Source organism: Pollicipes pollicipes, unplaced genomic scaffold, assembly GCF_011947565.3.
Source record: "Pollicipes pollicipes isolate AB1234 unplaced genomic scaffold, Ppol_2.1 Scaffold_4002;HRSCAF=4701_pilon_pilon_pilon, whole genome shotgun sequence".
Classification (NCBI taxonomy): domain Eukaryota; kingdom Metazoa; phylum Arthropoda; class Thecostraca; order Pollicipedomorpha; family Pollicipedidae; genus Pollicipes; species Pollicipes pollicipes.
Genome location: NW_023596420.1, coordinates 678,050 through 684,049, shown reverse-complemented (window position 1 = coordinate 684,049; position 6,000 = coordinate 678,050).

Here is a 6,000-nt window from a genome sequence, read left to right as displayed (position 1 = left end):
TATGGTGCACGGTGTCTAATAAACGTTTGGAGGAACTTGGCGCGCGGTCATAAGTAAAACAGCCATAGTCAAGTTTCGAACGTATAAGTGAGCGGTATAGCAGTAACAGTGTTCTTCTGTCCGCTCCATAAGATGTTCGAGACACATACCTCAATATGTTCAATGCTTTAAAGCAGTTGTCACGTAGGGTTTTCAAATGTGACCCACACGATAAACGGTTATCAAACTGCAGACCCAAGAAGCGGGTACTGGATTCGTTCGGGATGGTCTGGCCGTATAGCCTTAAAGCCATAGCGGGGCATTGACGACGTCGTCTGCAAAAGTGCATAGCGACCGTTTTTGAGGTCGAGAAACGTAGTCCGTTTATAACACTCCATCTTTCCAGGCTGATCACAGCCAACTGCAAGCGACGCTCCAAAGAGGCAAAGCTTGACGAGGCATACCAGATGGCGACGTCGTCCACGAAGAGAGAGCGGCTGGCCGACTTTGGAAGGGAGTCACCAATATCGTTAATCATCACCGCGAACAACGCGACGCTCAAAACGCTGTCCTGGGGCACGCCATTATCTTGTTGGTACCTATCCGAGAAGTATGAGCCAATACGAACTCTGGAAGAACGATCGGTCATAAAGTTCGCTAAGAACGTGCCATGGCTCCTCGAATGCCATAATGAAAGAGCTTTTTCAGGATGCCGTAACGCCACGTCGTATCATAGGCTTTTTCAACATAAAAAACACAGCGCCAACATGTCGTTTTTCCCTAAAACTGGTGCGGATGTTTGTGTCGAGAGCTATAAGATGGTCAATGGTACTGCGATTTTTCCTGAATCCACATTGAGCAGCCGTAAAAACGTTGTACCGCTCCAAAAACCACGACAAACGCACATTTACCATACGTTCCATCAACCTACAAATGCATGATGTCAGTGAGATAGGGCGATAGTCAGCAGGGTCAACCCCACTCTTACCAGGCTTGAGCACAGGGACAATATGTGGCTCACGCCACGACTCCGGAAAACCTCCATTCTCCCAGAGATTGTTGTACGTTGCTAAGAGGGCCTCAACTACTAAAGTGGGGAGTTGCTTAAGCACAGCGTTGTGAACTAGATCCGGACCCCCTGCCACATTGCGCAGCGATCGGATCGCGGAAATTAGTTCGGCCATTGTAAAAGGTCGGTTATACGACATCTGCTCTGTCGTGCTGAAGTCGACACGGGGTGCCTCGCAGCGGATCCGGTGACGCATAAACTGTGGGACGGCATCGCCGTTACCACACCATTCGGAGAAAGCGCGGGCGATTTCATTTGCTACGTCAACTGGGTGTATAATGTCACGTCCATTGATACGGAGCACAGGGTGTGCTACAGACGAGTGCTGCCCCGCAATGCGTTTAATCCGCGACCATATATTGGATACAGGTGTTTGGCAGTTTAGATGGCCAACATACGATCGCCACGATGCCCGCTTAGCCTCTAGAATGGTACGTCTAGCAGCCGCTCGTGCTCGTCGAAATGCAATAAGATTCTCAGTAGTGCTCCGACGGTCAAATTTTCTAAGGGTCCTCTTACGCGCACAGGTGGCGTCCCGGCACCGCTGCGTCCACCATGGGACAGGAGGACGACGAGGGCAGCCCGACGTTCGCGGTAAGCACCCTTCTGCAAACCGCAAAATCAACGAGGTCAAATCCTCTACTGACGGGGGTTCACTGGCTGGTTGCATAGTAATGGAATGCTCGATCCTCGCTCGCAACTCGATCCAGTCGGCTTTTCTAAAATTCCAGAGCTGTGATCGAGAACCAAGGAAAACGTCAGCCCGGTACTTGATCCAGATGGGAAAGTGGTCACTTCCCAATGGATCATCTGACACCGACCAGTCAAAATGGTTGATCAGTTGTGGGCTCAAAAGACTTAAGTCGATTGCCGATGCCTGCCCCGATGGGAATGTAAAATGGGTACGCGTGGCCGTGTTTAAGAGGCGCAGCGATTCTTCATGTATCAGGGCTTCGCAGCGTTTCCCGCGAGTGTTGGTCTGGACACAACCCCACGCTGAGTGGTGAGCGTCAAAATCACCTAAGATGAGGACAGGAGGCGAAAGCTGAGCTACCAGCTGTCTCAGGTGAGCGGACGGAAACCCGGTCCCCGGAGACAAGTATACTGAGCATATGGTGATCGTATGACAGTTAAATAACACTTTGACAGCGACAGCTTGAATCTCAGTGTTTAAAGTCAGTCTTTGTGCACACACGCTGTGGTGCACAGCCAGGAGAACGCCACCATGCGCCACAGGGTCAAGTGGTAAGTCTCGCCGCCAAACGGCATAACCCGAAAGACCAAAAACGCTTTCAGGTGCTGGTTTTGTCTCCTGGAGACCTATCACCGCCGGCCGCCGCTCGTTAACGCATAGTTGGAGCTCCTGGTAGCTTGTGCGGACGCCCCTGCAGTTCCACTGTAAAATATTCGTCATGGAGCTAAAAGGTTAGGACGGCTCTTAGCTTCCTATCACTCCGCAGTATCGACACCTACCGGAGGGGGGGGGGGGGAATGTGTTTGGGTTGTAAGTGTAAAACAGACCTACTTTTAAAAGTACTCGGCTGCGCCGGCCACAGCAGACCCAGACGGTCCAGCTACGGGGTGCACGGACCCACCAGGGTCTGGTCCCACCGACGCTGGCCGGGTTCTGGTCCGAATACGTGGGCTACCGTCTGTGGGCGATATGGGCCAGAGAGGGCCACGCTTTTCCAGACGCCCCACTCTAGACGGGGACGGCGCCGGCGAAGACGTGACCCTCGATGGCGGCGCAGGAGGAGGGCCTATCGGTGGCTTCCGAACCTCGGATGATCCACCAGGGGCCTCTACGCGTCGCCTGGGTGGTGGACCGGCTTCCCCCGCGGGAGCACGTCCCTGATCCGCCCCCGGCAGCCGGTTAATCGTCTTCGTCCTCTCTTGCTCAACTAGACGCGCTCGCTTGGCTTCGCGGGCGCGCCTGTCAGCTTCTTGACGCTCCATTGTCTCTGCTATACGTTCACATGCACTGGTGAGGGGTGTCTGTGATGAGGAGACCGGTGGTTTCTCAGACAAAGGAATACCGGACGGCGCGCGAGGGCTGCAACCACGCCGAACTGTCGTCCAGCCGTCATTTGTTGGCGATCCAACTGGTGCCGAGGAGGCCGGCAGCACGGCGGCCACCGACGGCTCGGTTGGTGGGGAGGGCGCTTGGGGTGCCGGCTGCGATTCCAGGGCGCGTGCTGAGGGTACGACTGATATGCCAAATGACGTCAAAAGTTCCAGAAACTGAACAGCCGTCACTTCCTCGATCGCATTAGTGTGCGGCAACGAAGCTTTCACTTTCGAGGCGTACGATATTTTTGGGTAGGTTTCGTTATAAAGTTCTCGAGCCTCACGGAAGGATACGTTTTTAGAAGTTTTGATTGTTATGATTTCCTTCTCCTTGGCGTAGGCTGGACATGCACGGTCGTACGACATGTGCGGAACCTGGTCCTTGCCGCAGTTGACACAGTGGGGTTTGTCAGAAGTACATTCTTCGCTCATGTACTCGAGGGAAGCACATTTTCCACACGCTGCGCGGCTCCGACAGTTGGGTTTCGTGTGACCAAATCGCTGGCACTGATAGCACCGCATAGGGTTAGGCAAAAACTGTCGTACTTTCACGCGGACGTGTCCCACACGTATCTCGGACGGTAAGTCAGGGCGACTGAACGTGAGTACGAGGTTGTTGGTGGGCACCAACTCTCCTCCCCTTCTGACGAGGATCCGTCGAGCGGCGGTCACTCCAAACTCCGAGAGCTCCTCCACGATCTCTTCCTCGTCAACGTGACGTAGATCAAAACAGTTCACTACGCCCCTGGACGAATTTTTCGTGTTATGTGGTGTCGCTGACATTGACACTGTTTTTTTTGGCGTTTGCCAGCCCCATCCCAAACACTGTACGAAAATTCAGTTGCTTCCATAGCCCGACTCGCCTCCCAGTCACTAGCAAATTCAACTTCTATTTTTCCATCCCGGAGCTTGTCACATCTTATAATTTTTCCACATTTGTCGCAGCCATTTCTTCTCTGAAACGGTGACAGGGACGCCAACCTAATCTCGTCACTTCCGAAGACGAGGATCCGTGGTCCGGGGATAGCAGATTCGCCTCTGCACCCTGGAGTTGTCGGGGTCCGCCCCCCTTTCGGAGGACGGGTGTTTTTAAAGGTAGAGGATGCCATGCAAAAAGGGGTTTGCATTTCGGCACCGGGGCTCCCCACCCACCACGGAGCCCAACTGGGGGACGGCCCAACACTCCCTAGGGAGGTGGTCACCGCCAGGGCTACCCCGGTGCTATACGGAGCGAACGACGCCTCCCACACGGCCAGGTGTAACCGGGGAGACCCCTCCCCGTCCTGACCGTGGCTCAGCGCCGCCGCCCCTTGACCCCTTAAGCCGCTGCGCGCGGCCAGGCGCCCCAAGCGGAAACTCGCAAAGAGCACCCAACCGCAACGCGAGCGACAAGCCCCTAGACCCGTGTAGGGCCCCACGGGCCCCCACGCCCCCGGATATCCTGGCCAAAGTGGAGTGTTGGGACGCGCCGTGACTGACCCGCACGACGCGCCCCTCAGCCATCAAGATCCGATCAACCCGGGTACGTGGGCGATGGGGCACGGCGACCCCGATAAAACGAGGATGAGGAGTGGTGATAAGGCCGGATGCGGGAGTGCGGGTAATATAGAGGGAGCAAGCGGGACAAGGAGCAGGAGCTCAGGTACCGGCAGGGTCGCTACGCCCTGAGAGGAACAGCTTGCGCTGTCCACCCGTTACCGGAGCTGGGACCCGAGGGGGCGCTAGTCCCGTACACCGGCAGAAGCCGGTGCCCCTGCGGGGCGGAAACCATTCTGGAAAAACCTTGGGGAGGGGGGGGGGGTCAATTCGACCCTCCCACCCGAGTGCGTGTTATCACGCGCTTGGGTGGGGCCACTTTGACTCCCGACAGTTTTCCAGAATAATTTCCAAACGGAGCGGCTTAACCATGGCAAATTTGGTTTGGCTGTAAGCAACTGAATAACCAACATTCCGGTTAAAGAACGTATGCCTCGCAAGGCTGCTGACCTTTGGCAGGTCAGAACCTGGCCATCCATAACTGTCAGCGAAGACAGTTTTCAGGGGATCGTTGAATTTGACGCAAAAGCGGAGCGTTAGACGTATTTATGCTGATTTGTAACTGTTTCTCAGACAGCTATACATTTAAATTGAGGATTATGGCCAATTCCATTAAACTTAAGTACGGCGTGAAAGTCAAATCAACATCAAAACCAAGCCGCTTGTTTGCCGGAAAACCTTCTACGTGCCAGTTTCTGACACACTCATTTAAAATTTCTTGACCGCGGGGATGTCAACAGACATCTTATTCTAAACTTACGAAAGTCATGGAAGGTAATCGGCCTAAAATGATCCCGATCAACCTTCTACTTTGAGTAACTTGCCGCCTAGAGAGGTTCTTGATCCTGATTTCAACCTTGAAAATATAAATGATCTCGAAAGCTTTGAACTCCTCGACGGTATGAGGGTCAAGCAAGGTTATTGACCTGATCGAAAGAACAGTGATCTATTGCTCGCAGGATGTGTCTATGTTAAGTGTGGTTGCATGACGATGTCTAGGGGACAAGGGTGGACTTCCAGCCCGATCTGGACCTCGACTTTGTTTGATCTTATTTGATCCAAAGGCCACGACCTAGTAAACATTTGACGCAAAATAAGTTTACATAGGGAACTTCATGTTCGGTGTAGTCTCCTAGTTCTTTGGATCTCAGGGAGAGAGTTATGAAATTGACGTCCCCAACCCTACCCGGGCTCGTCGCATTCAACCGGCCACACGGCCGCGTGTTAAAGGAAATATTTTGCGCATCTAGCGATGGAACTAGCTAGTTGCAGACGTGCAGGTGTCAGCTGTCAAAAACAACGCGGCCTTGAATGTCATCTTGACGTCCTGTTTGTCATGGGGATGAACG